This window comes from Manis pentadactyla, chromosome 14 (assembly GCF_030020395.1).
Source record: "Manis pentadactyla isolate mManPen7 chromosome 14, mManPen7.hap1, whole genome shotgun sequence".
NCBI lineage: Eukaryota > Metazoa > Chordata > Mammalia > Pholidota > Manidae > Manis > Manis pentadactyla.
In genome coordinates, this window is record NC_080032.1 from 62,589,868 (window position 1) to 62,607,753 (window position 17,886).

Here is a 17,886-nt window from a genome sequence, read left to right on the forward strand (position 1 = left end):
GAGAAAAAGGGATAGAAAGTGTCTTTGAAGAAATAATTGCTGAGAAATTCCCCAAACTTGGGGAGGAAATAGTTGCTCAGACTACAGAGGCACACAGAACTCCCAAAAGACGGGATCCAAAGAGGACAACACCAAGACACATAATAATTAAAATGGCAAAGGTCAAGGACAAGGACAGAGTATTAACGGCAGCCAGAGAAAGTAAAAAGGTCACCTACAAAGGAAAACCCATCAGGCTATCATCAGACTTCTCAACAGAAACCTTACAGGCCAGAAGAGAATGGCATGATATATTTAATGCAATGAAACAGAAGGGCCTTGAACCAAGGATACTGTATCCAGCACGATTATCATTTAAATATGAAGGAGGGATTTAAACAATTCCCAGACAAGCAAAAGTTGAGGGAATTTGCCTCCCACAAACCACCTCTACAGGATATCTTAGAGGGACTGCTCTAGATGGGAGCACTCCTAAAAAGAGCACAGAACAAAACACCCAACATATGAAGAATGGAGGAGGAAGAAAAAGAAGGGAAAGAAATAATCATCAGACCGTGTCTATAACAGCTCAATAAGTGAGTGAGGTCAGACAGTAAGGTAGTAAACAAGCTAACCTTGAACCTTTGGTAACCACAAATCTAAAGCCTGCAATGGCAATAAGTACATATCTTTCAATAATCACCCTAAATGTAAATGTACTGAATGCACCAATCAAAAGACACAGAGTAATAGAATGGATAAAAAAGCAAGACCCATCTATATGCTGCTTGCAAGAGACTCACCTCAAACCCAAAGACATGCACAGATTAAAAGTCAAGGGATGGAGAAAGATATTTCATGCAAACAACAGAGAGAAAAAAGCAGATGTTGCAATACTAGTATCAGACAAAATAGACTTCAAAATAAAGAAAGTAACAAGAGATAAAAAAAAGACATTACATAATGATAAAGGGCTCAGTCCAACAAGAGGATATAACCATTATAAACATATATGCACCCAGTACAGGAGCACCAATATATGTGAAACAAATACTAACAGAATTAAAGGAGGAAATAGAATGCAATGCATTCATTTTGGGACACTTTAACACACCACTCACTCCAAAGGACAGATCCACCAGACAGAAAATGAGTAAGGACACAGAGGCACTGAACAACACAATAGAACAGATGGACCTAAAAGACATCTATAGAAGTCTACATCCAAAAGCAACAGGGTACACATTCTTCTCAAGTGCACATGGAACATTCTCCAGAATAGACCACATACTAGGCCACAAAAAGAGCCTCAGTAAATTCCAAAAGATTGAAATCCTACCAACCAACTTTTCAGACTACAAAGGTATAAAACTAGAAATAAATTGTACAAGGAAAGCAAAAAGGTTCACAAACACATGCAGGCTTAACAACATGCTCCTAAATAATCAGTAGATCAATGACCTAATTAAAATGGAGATCCAGCAATATATGGAAACAAATGACAACACCACCACAAAGCCCCAACTTTTGTGGGACGCAGCAAAAGCAGTCTTAAGAGGAAAGTATATAGCAATTCAGGCATATTTAAAGAAGGAAGAACAATCCCAAATGAATAGTCTAATGTCACAATTATCGAAATTGGAAAAAGAAGAACAAATGAGGCCTAAGGTCAGCAGATGGAGGGACATAATAAAGATCAGAGAAGAAATAAATAAAATTGAGAAGAATAAAACAATAGAAAAAATCAATGAAACCAAGAGCTGGTTCTTCGAGAAAATAGATAAGCCTCTAGCCAGACTTATTAAGAGAAAAAGAGAGTCAACACACATCAACAGAATCAGAAACCAGAAAGGAAAAATCATAACGGACCCCACAGAAATACAAAGAATTATTAGAGAGTACTATGAAAACCTATATGCTAACAAGCTGGAAAACCTAGGAGAAATGGACAACTTCTTAGAAAAATACAACCTTCCAAGACTGACCCAGAAAGAAACAGAAAATCTAAACAGACCAATTACCAGCAACGAAATTGAAGCGGTAATCAAAAAACTACCAAAGAACAAAACCCCCGGGCCAGATGGATTTACATCGGAATTTTATCAGACATACAGAGAAGACAGCACCCTTTCTCCTTAAAGTTTTCCAAAAAATAGAAGAGGAGGGAATACTCCCAAACTCAATCTATGAAGCCAACATCACCCTAATACCAAATCCAGGCAAGTACCCCACCAAGAAAGAAAACTACAGTCCAATATCCCTGATGAACGTAGATGCAAAAATACTCAACAAAATATTAGCAAACCGAATTCAAAAATACATCAAAAGGATCATACACCATGACCAAGTGGGATTCATCCCAGGGATGCAAGGATGGTACAACATTCGAAAATCCATCAACATCATCCACCACATCAACAAAAAGAAGGACAAAAACCACATGATCCTCTCCATAGATGCTGAAAAAGCATTTGACAGAATTCAATATCCATTCATGCTAAAAACTCTCAACAAAATGGGTATAGAGTGCAAGTACCTCAACATAATAAAGGCCATATATGATCAACCCACTGCTAACATCATACTGAACAGCGAGAGGCTGAAAGCTTTTCCTCTGAGATCGGGAACAAGGCAGGGGTGCCCACTATCCCCACTGTTATTCAACGTGGTACTGGAGGTCCTAGCCATGGCAATCAGACAAAACAAAGAAATATAAGGAATCCAGATTGGTAAAGAAGATGTCAAACTGTCACTATTTGCAGATGACATGATATTGTACATAAAAAACCCTAAAGACTCCACTGCAAAACTACTAGAACTAATATCAGAATTCAGCAAAGTTGTAGGATACAAAATTAACACACAGAAATCTGTGGCTTTCCTATACACTAACAATGAACTAATAGAAAGAGAAATCAGGAAGACAATTCCATTCACAATAGCATCCAAAAGAATAAAATACCTAGGAATAAACCTATCCAAGGAAGTGTAAGACCTATACTCTGAAAACTACAAGACACTCTTAATAGAAATTAAAGAGGACACTAACAAATGGAAATCCATCCCATGCTCCTGGCTAGGAAGAATTAATATCGTCAAAATGGCCATCCTACCCAAAGCAATATACAGATTCGATGCAATCCCTATCAAGTTACCAACAGCATTTCTCAGTGAACTGGAACAAATAGTTCAAAAATTCATATGGAACCGTCAAAGACCCCGAATAGCCAAAGCAATCCTGAGAAGGAAGAATAAAGTTCGCGGGATCTCACTCCCCAACTTCAAGCTCTACTGCAAAGCCACAGTAATCAAGACAATTTGGTACTGGCACAAGAACAGAGCCACAGACCAGTGGAACAGACTAGAGACTCCAGACATTAACCCAAACATATATGGCCAATTAATATACGATAAAGGAGCCATGGACATACAATGGGGAAATGACAGTCTATTCAACAGATGGTGCTGGCAAAACTGGACAGCTCCATGTAAGAGAATGAAACTGGATCACTGTCTAACCCCATACACAAAAGTAAACTCCAGATGGATCAAAGACCTGAATGTAAGTCATGAAACCATAAAACTCTTAGAAAAAAACATAGGCAAAAATCTCTTGGACATACACATGAGTGACTTTTTCATGAACATATCTCCCCGGGCAAGGGAAACAAAGGCAAAAATGAACAAGTGGGACTATATCAAGCTAAAAAGCTTCTGTGCAGCAAAGGACACCATCAATAGAACAAAAAGGTATCCTACAGTATGGGAGAACATATTCATAAATGACAGATCTGATAAAGGACTGACATCCAAAATATATAAAGAGCTCATGCACCTCAACAAACAAAAAGCAAATAATCCAATTAAAAAATGGGCAGAGGGGCTGCATAGACAATTCTCTAAGGAAGAAATCCAGATGGCCAACAGGCACAGGAAAAGGTGCTCCACATCGCTTGTCATCAGAGAAATGCAAATTAAATCCACAATGAGATATCACCTCACACCAGTAAGGATCACCATCATCGAAAAGACAAACAACAACAAATGTTGGCGAGGTTGTGGAGAAAGGGGAACTCTCCTACACTGCTGGTGGGAATGTAAACTAGTTCAACCAATGTGGAAAGCAGTATGGAGGTTCCTCAGAATGCTCAAAATAGAAAAAACAGCACTCCAGTTTGAAAAAGACAGATGCATCCCTATATTTATCATTGCACTGTTTACAATAGCCAAGATATGGAAGCAACCTAAATGTCCATCAGTAGATGAATGGATAAAGAAGATGTGGTACATATACACAATGGAATATTACGCAGCCATAAGAAAAAAACAGATCCTACCATTCGCAACAACATGGATGGAGCTAGAGGGTATTATGCTCACTGAAATAAGCCAGACGGAGAAGGACAAGTACCATATGATTTCACTCATATGTTGAGTATAAGAACAAAGGAAAACTGAAGGAACAAAACAGCAGCAGAATCACAGAATCCAAGAATGGACTAATAGTTACTAAAGGGAAAGGGACTGGGCAGGATGGGTGGGAAGTTAGGGATAAGGGTGGGGAAAAAGAAAGGGGGCATTACGATTAGCATATATAGTGTGTGGGTGTCATGGGGAGGCCTGTGCAACACAGAGAAGACAAGTAGTGATTTTACAGCATCTTAGTATGCATATGGAGAGTGTCTGTGAAGGGGTATGTGGGGGGGACTTGGTGAAGGGGGGAACCTAGTAAACATAATGTTCTTTCTGTGATTGTAGATTAATGATACCAAAATAAAAAAAAAAATCCCAAAAGTAATTTTGTAAAACGTGACATTTAAGATTTTATATTTAAACACAAAGGGCCTAGAAGAGCCCAGCTCTCAGAAGAGAGGGACAAAGCCAGGCTTGCTTCACAGGATTATTCCAAGAGCCTCCATCACACCACACATAGAACGAATTTCTGATGGGCCTGTTAAAGGCATGAGTATAAACCCTTCAGAAGATAGTATCTGACAATACCAATGTAACCTCAGAGTGGGGAAGAATTTCTTAAGAAATACCCTGCACTAAGCAAAAAGGAAAAGACTGATAAATGGAATTACCCTAATATTAATGGTTTTGTAGAGCAAAACATACCACAAAGAAAAGCCAAGAAGTAGAAAATATATATGTAGCACAAATAAGTGACAGGGAACTGGTGCCCAAAGTATTAAGAACTCATAGAAATCATCTAAAAAGGAGGTAATTTAGTAGAAACACTTAAACAGATATCCCACAAAATAAGAAATTCAAGTGAACAATAAACATGAATAAAGTGATTAGCAGTGAAGGAAAAGCAAATTAAGACCTCCATAAGATATCACTCTAAACCCACCAGATTACCTAGAATTGAAAAGTTGGACAATATCAAGTGTGGTGAGATTACAGAACAAGGAGAACTCAACCTGCTGATGGGATATATAAATGAAATGTATACCCATGCACCTCTACACATTTACAAAAATGTACATAGTGGCATTAATTGTAATATCACCATACTAGAAACAATTATTAGAATAAATTATACTGTGTATTTTTTTTATTGAGCACTTTATTGTAGAATTAGAAGAACAAATAATATAAATCTAAGAAAAGCTGGTGGAAGGAATAAGTGACCTTAAGATTAGAAATTAATTGGTTAGTATTTGTAAAAGCTTAATGGTAAATAGATCCCAAAAGATAGACCCCTTCAAAAGCAAAGCTCGTCAAGAGGGGAAAAAAGCGTATGTGGTAGGAATAAGAAAAAAGTAGGAATAAGAAAAAAGGTACAGTAATATAGTATTTTAGGAAAATACATGATATTAAAAGGAAGCTAATTTTAAAATATTTGAATTGACATCATTGAAAAAAGGAACAACTATGGTACAAACTGGAAATAATTTTTTAAATTAATAAATAATCATTCTTCCTCCCAAGCTGTTGGGCCCAGATGTCCTCATGGGGGTAGCTTGGTGTTGGGAATCAGGGTGCAGAGTATAAACAGCCCAGTACACTCTGTATTTTCACCCAATTAAATTCTATATAGTAAAGAACAGCTATATAAAAGCAAAACATAAAAGAAAGCCTACAATTCATTTACATTAACATTTTGAATTTATATAAATTTCAAAAATTAGAAAGACCATATCATTTAGAAATGAGTACATAGGCATTTATTGAAATTTATTTGGAGGCTTTACAGTTAATTTTATGAATGTCCAACATTTTTTAAAAAGAACGTGTATTTCTCTTGGTTGAAGGATTTTATATACATATATAAATGTGACATAAATATATATGCAAATATAAATAAGCATACGTATCTATGCACACAATGCATCAATGTTGCCAATTTGTTTAATCTGTGAGAGATTGCCATTAAAAAAAATTCCCACCCTTACAGATGTGTCAGTTTTACCTTTTAATTCTTTATTATTGCTTCAAATTTTTCCAGACCATGCAATTTGTTACATACATGTTCGTGATTTAATATTTTCCTAGATTTTTCTTTGGAATGCAGTAAGATACCCCACAAATGTCCCTGTTAATGCTACTCAAAGAACACTTTTGACAATTTGCTACACAAAGTTTTTTGTTGTTTTTTAGTATTTGCCTGGTACGTCTTTTTCTATCCCTTTATTTTCTATATTTTAGTTCTTTCATTTTAACTTTTTAAATTTTGCTTGCTTTTAATTGTCTTAGTAATAATGGAGTGGCCAGCAAGTGATAGGTAGCTATGTGCTTGGATTGGCTAATAGGTGGTTAAATTATAATATCTAGTAATCTAGTCTGGATCATCAGCAAATTTCATTTTGAGGCTGTTAAAATCAGGATTTGTTGGTAGAAGGCAAGCTTCTTTATTTTTCTATCATTTTCACTTACCAAAGTAGATTAAAGCACCAGCTTTTTATATTAGAAAATTAGTAATTTTTAGATAAAAAATAGAACATGCTGTCGTGTATACTACTTTAAGTGTAATTTCTAACTTGTGAGCATTGAGTTTTTTTCCTCCATTTTCTTCCTAGAAGCCACAAGCAAAATGTTCACATTTTGTGGGCTGGTAACTTTGTAATGAAAGGGTTTACCGGAATTGGAGAAAGTGATTCAATTAGAGGAGGGAAGTGGATTAAATTAGAGTTGTGACTGGATTCAGGGTGGGGCTGGCTGAATTAGAATTTTGATGGTATGTATAGAGCCTAATAATCACATGATTTTCATTTAGAGATTCTTACCTGAAAAGAAATCATTTTTCTGTGCCTTGGCGTATCTTCACTGCAAGTCTGAATTTCAGACTAGCAGAATGTTAATTATTTTTTTCCTTTAAAATATAAAAGAGATTAAGATAACTTTTTACATAAAAATGTGACTTTTTCCTGTTAAAACTCATTCATTCATTCACTCATTTGAAAATCGCTATGGGCACCTATTGGTGCCAGGCACTGTCTCAGATGCTTGGCTTACATCACTGAGCAATACAAAGATTCGTGCATTTGTAGAATTTATATTCTGTATGGGACAGAGAAAGAAATAATAAAACAAATTTATATAGGATTGAGTAAGGATCATACTATACAGGATCATGGATGATATGTGCTACACAAAAAAGAGAAGTAGAACAGGTTAAGGGAGATAAGGAGTGCAGGAGGTTGGGGACCAAGGTAGAGGATGGCTGAAACTTTAAACAGGGCTGTCATAGTTGGTTGACCTGATTTGAACAAAGACTTGAGTAAGACAGGTAAGAGTATTCTTGGCTGAGGAAATGGCTTAGTGCAAAGGCCCTAAGATAGGAGCTGTGTTCAGACAACACCAAGAGAGGCACAAACAACACAGGAGGTCAACTAGACAGGGGAGAGTCTTGGAGGTTAGTGTGAATCCTTTGACTTTTACTATAAGGGGAATGGGGGGCCAATGCCTCCCCACTGTCTGACTCTATCCCCTTTTCTCCCAATCCCATTCAATAATATTACTAATTTAAAAGAATTGTTGCCAGTTTGATGCTGTAATGTGGTAATTCATTGTTAGTTTACTTTCATTTTCATAATAGGGATGTTGAGTGTCTTTTATGTTTGTTGTCTATTTGGAATTGCTGTTTCTGAATGGTTTCTTTATATTCTTTGCCTATTTTTTTACTGGGTTGTATTTATTATATGTATTACTATTAGTAGTACTAGTAGTAGTAAAGTTTTATATGTTATAGGCATGACAGCATTTACCTGCTAATTGAATATTTATTTTTTGACTTAATTTGGGGCATCTTCTGCCATAAAATTAAATTTTTATATAGATAAAAATTTTTAGTTATTTCTCTTATGCTCTTAGGTGTCTTACCTTGATCGAAAGGTCTTTACAAACCCTAGGTTGTACAAATAGTCTCTTAAATTTCCTTTTTAAATTTTTATAGTTTTTCTTTTGGATGTTTAATTCAACTGGACATAGTGTTTGTATAAGCGTCGAACCTGGAATTCCTACATCCTGCCATAAGAATAATCAGTTTTGTAATCACAGCTATTATATGAAACATCCTTTTTACATTTATTAAAATAGTAATGGTGTCATACTAAAATAAAGGAGCATTTTTTTTGACAGTTGCCTAATGATTTATTCATTCTCTTTTGTGAAGCTTACATTGTAGGCATGTTTAGGCTAAATTTTTTTTTCTTTTTTTCATTTTGAAGGAGCATTTTTTAAGGCTAAGATATACTACAGCATATCCAAAAGCTGGTAAGAATGATCTGAAGGGGATGGATTCACAGACAATGAAAGACAGGAGATACAGCAGGATGCCAGTCACTAGGAAAGCCAGAGAACTTGGAACCCAGAGAACAGAGGAGAGGGTTTGGGGTCGCCACCCATGGAAAGCTGAGGGTTTGGGCAAACTCAGAGGCAGCTTGGTAGGTTTGCCTGGGGGAGATAAGTAGTCCTTGTTGAAGAGCTTCTTTTCCCAGAGAAGTCAGAGCATCATCGACTCCCGGGAAAGAGGGTCAGGAGGGAAAAGTGGGTGGAAGAGGGGTGTGGACTTGAGCAAAGGGAATGTGGGAAATCATATTGCAGAGTGGGAATAAAAAATTAAGAGTATAAGAGGATTAACAGGAGAATTAAGGGCTCAAATAGATTTCTGTATTAATGGGTTTAAAATGAGAATTCTTGGGAGGTTATATAAGATTTTTGCCAGCAAAGGCAGGTGATAGGATGAATTTTAAGTTTTTAGTAAACTTAATTTTAGTTTCTTTTTCTAATACTTTCAAAACATTTAAGCCACAAGCTTTGTAGTTTTCTTATTAGTACTTTAAAATCACTTACATAAACTTTTTACTTAATACTTACTAACACTTTAATATTCTTATTTTTTATTAATACTTTCAGACTATTAAGTCAAAGCTTTAAATTTCGTGGACTGATATGTTGTTGTTAATGAAATTACAGGAGTGGTTATTCAATCATGGTTGGTTATCAAAAGATTAGGTGGTGGGCTAGATGTTAAATGAATCAAGGTCATGAATTCAGAGCTGATAAAGGCCACTGGAGCAAAAACCAAGGGTATTTTCTGTAATGGTGTCAGCACTTGTCATTATTACTTCATTTCTCCACATCATAGTGCATCAGTCATTCATTCATTCAACAAATACTTACTCAGCACCTATTATGTGCCACGCACTGTTCTATATGCGGAGGATATACACAGATGAACAAGAGACAAGGTTCCTGTTTTCCTGGAACTTATGTTCTAATACAGGAAGATAGACACTAATAATAAAATAATATTAATAACAGCTAACATTTAGCAAGTATTGTTTGTTGAGACAGTTTTAAGCACTTTATAAGTATTCATTTAATTCTTACAGCATTGTAAGGTAGAGACTAGAATATTCTTCATTCTGTACGTGAGGAAACTGAGGGCACGGAAAAGGAAAATAACCTGCCTAAGGTCACAGAGCTAGCAGAGGGCAGAGCTGGAATTTCAAACCGAGAGTCAGACTGTAGAACTCTTTCTCTTAATGACTGCTATGCTTCCTCTCAGACAAGTAAAATGGCAGTAAACAATGAACAGAGTTAAGTTCAGGATTGTTTAGTACTATAAAAAAATAATAAAGGATGGTGCGACGGTATTTTTGTGTTGGAGGTGAAAATGTAGATAAGAGGGAAAAACTCATGGAGGTGACATCTGAGCTGAGACCTGAAGGATGGTGATCTGTTCTCGTGGGTCACAGGCAGCAGAGCAAAGACAGCACAGTGGAATCTTTCCTGCTCCTGGCAGTTGGGCCCATCGTTCTAGGTGTTCCATGTCGCGTTAATAAAAGAATCTCCAATACTGACACCTCCCCTCCCACTAGAACTTAAGCTTCTTTAAAAATAAAAGTTTTAACCAACAATACAAATATAACCTTTGCTTTGAAGACTAATATTTTTGCAGGAATGGTACCTTTATAAAGATCGTGGTTGCCCCAGTATATTTGTTCTTTCTTCAAATCCAATTAAATGAAAATACTAGTTATTCCGTAGCCCAACCCTCTAGGCTCTCCAACTCTCTAGGCTCAGCAGAAATGAAGCAGGAGCCGGTGGCTCTCTGTCGCTAGCTGGGATGTGGAGTCGGCTACCCGGAGCTTTCTGTCCACGGAAGACTCTAGGAGGGGGTTGGGGAAGGAAAAGACGGGAAGAGACATTAGGCAATTGGTCCTCTAAGATACGAAGTCGCGCTTAGAGTCTGTCTACTCTGAAGCTCTGGTTTCAAACGCCCGCCCAGTTGAACGCCTGGGCCCCCGCAGTCGTCATGCCAACGTACAGCTTGGCTTCCGCGGATTGGTGACTGCCTCCGCTTATGACGTGCGTTCGAAGAGCCCGGGTTTGCTTCCGAGTCTTGGGCTTTGGCGCAGTGGTTTGTGGGAGTCGCGAGTCGTCATGCTGTCTGCGTGTGGTGCGGCGGTCGCTGCGTGGGCAAACGTGAGCGCAGGAAGCTGGTGGATTGTCTTTTCCACGTAGAGCGGAAAGGGTGGTGGGGTCGGGGTCGGTGGCGAAGGATGCTCGGGAGCTGCAGGCAGCGGCGGAGCCCGGCGGCTGTCGGGCGCAGCGCCGCGGGAAGGTAGCTGTGCGCGCGGCTAAGCGGGGTTCGCCAGCCTCGCCCCACAGCGGGTGGGGCCTCGGGGAGGAGTCGGCGACCCTCGGGGACAGCCCGAAGGCTCCCTGCCCCTAGGCGGGAGTGATCATTATTCGCCGGTGGGGCGGGGATGTGGAAGGCAGTGGTATCCCGGGGCAGAAAATGCTGTTTCTCCTTCTCTGAATACATCCCCTTCCCTGTTCTGAAAATCTGGAGAAGTAAACCAGTTCTCCCAGCTTCCCCACACACTTGCTTTTGCAACATTTGACGGGTTTGGGGAGCCATATCTGCTGGGCGGTACACTTTTGGCTGCTCAAACCCAGAAGTACCATGAAGAGTTTTGGTTAACAGAATCATTTACGGTGAGGTTCCTGTCTTTTGGACATTCAGCAAATTATAACCTGCAAAATACAGAATTTTATTACGATGGTTGCTGTAGGAGAAAATTGCATCAACAAAAAGTTGTTGGAGAATTTTGCCTATGTAACTGTCATTGAAATTTAGCACGTTTTTCTCCAAGACAGTAACTTTGTCCAGGGATTTTCAAAGTTTTTTTTTTTTTTTGTAGCCTATTTTCTGTTGTATGAGGTGCAAACTTTAGAGAGTCTGGTGGCGTAAGGCTGAGTTGAGAATTTTTAAAACTCAGTCATGGCTGTACTGAATCTTACAAGGCTTTGATATGTCAAGTCTAATAATTCTACAGTAATCCCATTAGGAATATCCCCATTCCACAGGAACTTCCATTAGGTAACTTGCCCAGGGCCACAGAGCCAGAAGGAGAACAAGAAACAAGCTCATCTTCATGACAGAATTGTTTGCACTAAGAAACTGCTTAAGAAGCTGTTTTCCTGTATTCCTGAGACTCATTATCCCTTTCTTGAGAGCTTTTGTTTGAAATGAAAGTAAAATTTGGAGAACGAGTTTTGGAAATGATTTCACAAGTTGGATATTTGTCAATACTTTATATAATGAAAGTTTATCATATTGGGAATAACTTGATACTATTTTCCTTCAAAGTGTAAAAGATGACGACAGCAGCTAGGCCAACTTTTGAACCTGCAAGAGGCGGAAGAGGAAAAGCAGAAGGTGATTTGAGCCAACTCTCAAAGCAGCATTCAAGTAGAGACCTGCCATCTCCTACAAAGATCAAATACAGGTAATGAAGGCTTTTTTTCTTGTTCCCAAGGCAAGGCCAAAAGTGTTGAATGATGTGGTCATGAAGTAGTATGTTTGGGTTATGTCACGTATCTATTTTCATAGGAGTAGAATGCAATAGAGTTGTCTAACACAAAAATTATGCTGTTTGATTGTGGAATGCTGTTGATGCCGGGGTTCTTGTTTGCGGAGCCGAAGAATGAGCTTCACAGTCAAGGTGGGAGAGCAAGGTACAGGCTTTTATTTAGAGATACAGTGAAAGGACAGAGCTCCCGGCTCACGCCAGGAGGGGACAAGAGAGTCCGTTGTGGTGTGTTGTCTAGGGGTTTTATAGGCAGTTGAGGATTTTTTGAGAACATAAGCTAAACTCTTTTAGCATAATAAAACATGTGCTACTCTTCTTTATCTGGGGAACATTAACTGATTTCACTGAAGAATGTTTCTAGAGCTCAATGTTTAACATAGAGTTTTAGCAGGGGGGTTTCCTTGCATGTAGTTACATTGCTCTGACTGCACATATCCTGCCCTGCCCCCTCCGGAGGCCCTCACCCTACTCTGACTACATCCACGGTCCCTGTCTCACTACCAGACATTCCTTATGTAGAAATTCCTATTAATTGGAAATTTCCCTGTGTGGATTTAATAATAACTAATATATTACCTCAGAGGGACCGTGCACTATTAGCACTAATCAATTAGGGATTAAAAGTATTACAGTAAAGAGCCCTGAGTTGCCATACTAACAAAAAGTAAAAATATTTTAGTCAATCTACAGCATTATTGTAGGAAAATATGTGATTCACTTGGGCTTTTTGAGATACTGGAAACCACACGGATCCTGTTAGTAACCTTCAGCTTATCATAGTGATCTTGTCCAGTTCTCTCTTTTATTCTTGAGGAACTTAGGAACCAAGCTCCTTTTTGTGGATTGTCTTCCATTGCTAGAGCCATGTGTTTTTTTAGTAACGTTTTTGCCCTGGTTTGTTTGGATGTTAGACAAACCACTCAGGATGCCCCTGAAGAGGTTCGGAACCGTGACTTCAGGAGGGAACTAGAAGAGAGAGAGCTGCTGCAGGAGAAAAAATAGGGATCGTCCAACTCAAGGTACTGACACTACCCCAGACACTGGACTTATAAAATCACATAGCCAGTAGTTTTTCTTTCATTTGCTAATTGGAACAGATTGAAGTTTTTGTTTGTTTGCTTTAAAATACTGATGTAAAACTTAAGATGTTGTTTGCCTTAAAATACTAGTAACACTTTCTTAAATGATTAGATTAGAGATGATGATGAGGTTGATTCCATTTCTATCCTTTTATGCTTCTCTTTTAGAAGGAACAGGATGATCTGGGAATATTTAGCAGCCATTGTTTCAATTCAGATCAAGTTTTGACTGTTTACTTTTTGAAGCCCCGTGGTTTCTGTCTGTGAGGTTTCTCCTGTTTTTATCAGTAGTCATTGGTGGGCTTCGTTATAGTATCTTTTCTATTTTTCCAGGATATGTAAACTATTTTCTAAATTTCCTGATGGAGACTACAATTCCCATATTAAAATCAGTACTTTAATTCACTCAGCAAACAGTTGCCAGAGGCTTGTTTGCCAGGCATCTGGCTGTGGTCTCTGCTATCACAGTGCTTGTAATCTAAGCTCTTGGTGCCCACAAGTCCCTAAAATGTTACGAGAAATGCAATGTTTGTTTCATTAAGCTGAATAATGTTTGTGTTTTCCCAGAGCGTACAACCTCCTCTTCAGTGTCCAAGAAGCCTCGGTTAGACCAGATCCTGGCCACCAACCTCCATGTGGATGACCCTCTAACAGACGTGTGTTTCGCTTCCTCCATTCATCTTCTTCTTCTTCTTTTTTTACCATTTTTATTTTATTTATCATGCTTCCTGAAATACTTTTATTCTTTTGGCTTTAAGAAGTGACGTGTGTGTATTTTTACTTATTGCTGTTCACATGTGGCCCTGTCTTCAATGGTAAACTTTACAGCTGATTTTAAAACAAAAAGTATTATTGTGTGGCTGATGCAACTTCAGTAACAAGTTTGATCTCTGGAGAGTCAAATAGGGAAGTAAGCTCTTAAAGGGTATGTATGCTTTCCTAAAAACTAATTCCCCATGTTAAGCCCTGGAGATTGACTACTATGTTATATGCCTCCAGGGGGCATTCTTCATACCGGGCTTTCTATCAACAGCATCCCTTAGAGTTGAATCCAGGGGTCTTTGCACATTAGATACCAAAGGTGTCCCTTCCAGATGTGCAGTCTACTTAATGGCTCCCTCTGTGCTTAGGGAAGGAAGTGATCTGTGTGAAAGGGTTTTTAGGATTAGTGTTTCAATTAACATTAAAATTTCAATGGCACTCTATAATTAATTTGCAATGTTCTACATACAGTGGAGAAATCTGAGTGGCCTTTCATGGATAACATCCAACTAAGTACATATATCAAAATTAATTCTAAGGCTGACAGATTGAATTAAATACTTAACAGTGTAATTAAATAAAGGGAACCCAATTTTAAGTGAAATTTAATTAGATTGTTCATTTGAAATTATTCTGAGAATTTAGCACTCTTTTTTGTACTTTCATTGTCCTTACTTCCTACTTAAAATAGTTTTGAGCTACATAAAATGATTTAATTCTCAGGGTGATACACTGTGTACATGTGTACTGTGTATCAGTGTGAAGTTTTCCTTTTCTGATTCTAGAAATACAGTTGACCCTTAACCAGCACAGGTCTGAACTGCATGGGTCCACTTCAATGGAGTTTTATGTTTTTTATGTGAATTTTTTCAGTAAATGTGTTGGACAGTCTTTTGGACATTTGTGACAATTTGAAAAAACATTTTCTTTCCTCTAACTTATACTGTAAGAATACAGTATATAGTACACATAACGTACAAAGTATGTGTTAATGAACTGTTTATGTTACTGGTAAGGTTTCTCATCAACAGTAAGCTGTTAGTTTTTGGGGAGTCAAAAGTTACACAGATTTTTGACCATGTGAGGGTTGGCACCTCTAATGCCCATGTTGTTTGAAGGTCAACTGTGTTTTCATATTTACGAACCCTTTTGACTGTGAATTTGAAAGATACTTTGTTATGCTATTTGCTGTACAATCTCTCAAACACGTCAATGGTGACATTTTAGTAAGTAGTCATAGGCATGTTTGTGGGGTTTTCTTTTTTGTTGGTTCGTGATTTTAGTCATATTTAGGTACATTTATTTTCCCCAGTGGGAAAAATTAATCCTGCTGAAAGATTTGGCAAGTGCGATTTTTATGGAAAAAAGTGATAGTGTTCATTTTCACTCCAGTCTCCTGGTGCATTCATTGTTCTTTTTCAGGAGGAAGATGAAGATGAAGATTTTGAAGAGGAGAGTGATGATGATGATACTGCAGCTCTACTTGCAGAACTGGAAAGAATTAAAAAAGAAAGAGCTGAAGAGCAGGCCAGGAAGGTAAAATCAAAGTTAAATATTTACATCTTTCTCCATCTTCTGCTAAACACAAAATGCTTTTTATTTCAATATCTTACATTAGAAATCATCCTTGCCATGTCTAGATACTATAGCACTTATAGATCTATAAATCTGATTTTTTTTGTGACATCCTTTAAGTTTCCTGGTTTTGTTAGAAATTCCTTGCAAATACTTCAGCCAGGCCTAATAATACTCATCAGTTGATCTTCATTCACTTACTTGTTTATTTGTTCAGCAGATATTTAGTCAGTGTCTGTTAAGTGTCAAAAGAATCAAAGATGATTCAGGTATAGTCATGGCCTACAAAGAACCCACTGATACAGTGAGGCCATCTTTATCTCTCCTTGTCTCTTGCTCCCAGACTCCTTTTTAGGTGCTGGTTGATACAGTCTGTCAGTACATTTTATGTAACCTAGGGCAGTTTACCTAACTTCTGTGGGTCTCCATTTATACAGTGGAAGAAAAGAATGTCTAACTCAATGATAGTTATAAGAATTAAATAGGGTACATAGTATATACCTTTAAACTTTGAATTTTACCCATAATAGTAACAATAAGGTGAAACTGGGGAGGCGAGAACAGGTCAGAGCATTAGGAGAGGTTCATAAACCAGGGCTGCAGGAGTTTGAACTCTTTTCTAAAGGATATGTGGAGCTAGTTGATTTCAGCAGGAGATGGGTAAGACTGGATGTGCATTTTAGAAAGATTACTCTGGCAGACATATGGAGGTTGGATTAGAAAGAACTTACTGTGGAGGCTGTTATATTAATCCTCACACAAAATTGTGAGAATCTTGCATAATAGCAGTTGGAGTTGAGAGAAGTGAGCAGATGCTAATAAAGCTATCAAGGAGGTAGAATTGACCAGATAAAGTGACTGATTAGATGTGGCAGCAAAGATGGGCATGTTTAGGTGGGAAGGAGAGAGATGATGACTTCTGTTTGGAACATGTTGAATCTGACACATGAGACATTCTGGTGGGGGTGTCCGCCTCCATTTTCAGAGGGAACAGCTCAGCCTTTTTTACGGGCTTCTGTGTAAGATTTCATTTGAGCCAAGAACTGCACTGTTAAAGAGGGAAAAAGACGTGGGGAAAAGACTGATGTAGGTTAATGCAGGTATTCTAGGAAAGTAGAGGACTGCTAGAATTCAAATTGGAAGAAGAAAAGTATTTTAATTATAATTCTCATCAGAGTTTGGCATCAGATAGCTTAATTCCTGTACTGCTTATAATTTTTATACCCAATTTTTAAAAATCAAAGAAGTAAGAATGTTCCTGATACTGCTTTCACACTTATCTCTTCTACTTCCTTCCTCAAACCATCCTCTCTTGCTTAATGTATCCTACTTTTGAAGGTTTTGGAATATTAAACAATCCCCTTGGAAAGCATTCTCAGTTCACCAAGACCTGCTAAACTCCCCTGCTAATTCTTCTCCTTTGATCCTGTATTTCTGTTCTTGTAGCACATGCCACCATTTATTGCATATGCTCAGTGTATGTCATCCTATTTTTCAGTGCCTAACCCAAGTGAGTACAGCTATAAGACTTCTCACTTTTATAACCTATAAACTGAGAAAATGCCTAGAATACAATGAAGACTAAAAAAAATTGCTTGGTGAATAAATGAATCATAAGCGATTGACATCCTGCCTGTGGCTAAAGAGTCTAGGCTAAACCCTCCTGATTCTTTTGATCTAATAGGAACAGAAAATCCAAAGGGAAGTTTAAAAATAAAATATACATGCTCAAACCATCATATTCCTCTTCCTTCAGGGAAGTTCTACTTTCTGATTTATTTTCCTCATACTTTCTGCAGAATTCTCAAAGATGTAGTGTGATACACATCAAGAAAAGTTAAAATCAGCTTATACTACATCAAACAACTAAAACAAATTTGACTGGATGGCACAGATCTTACCTTCCACAAGTAAGTCTCCTGCTATTTTTAATTGTCAGTCTAGAATAATATTACTTTCTGCCAGAACTAAATATTTAGTGTTACTGTGGACAGATGTTAGATTTCATAAGACCTATACACAATAAATCAAGCAAGAAAAGACAGGATTGATGGAAAGAAGGGAGTAAAAAATAATTACTGTACTAAGCCAAACATTTTACTATTCTTTACATTGCTTATCAGTTCTGTGAATGAGGTATTATAATTTGTCACTTTTAT

General features: G+C 37.8%; 1 pseudogene; it reads left to right on the forward strand.

Moving 5' to 3' along the window:
• Nucleotides 1-10,923: 10,923 nt before the first annotated feature.
• LOC118924107 (spliceosome-associated protein CWC15 homolog) lies at nucleotides 10,924-17,490 on the forward strand (annotated as a pseudogene).
• Nucleotides 17,491-17,886: the final 396 nt, after the last annotated feature.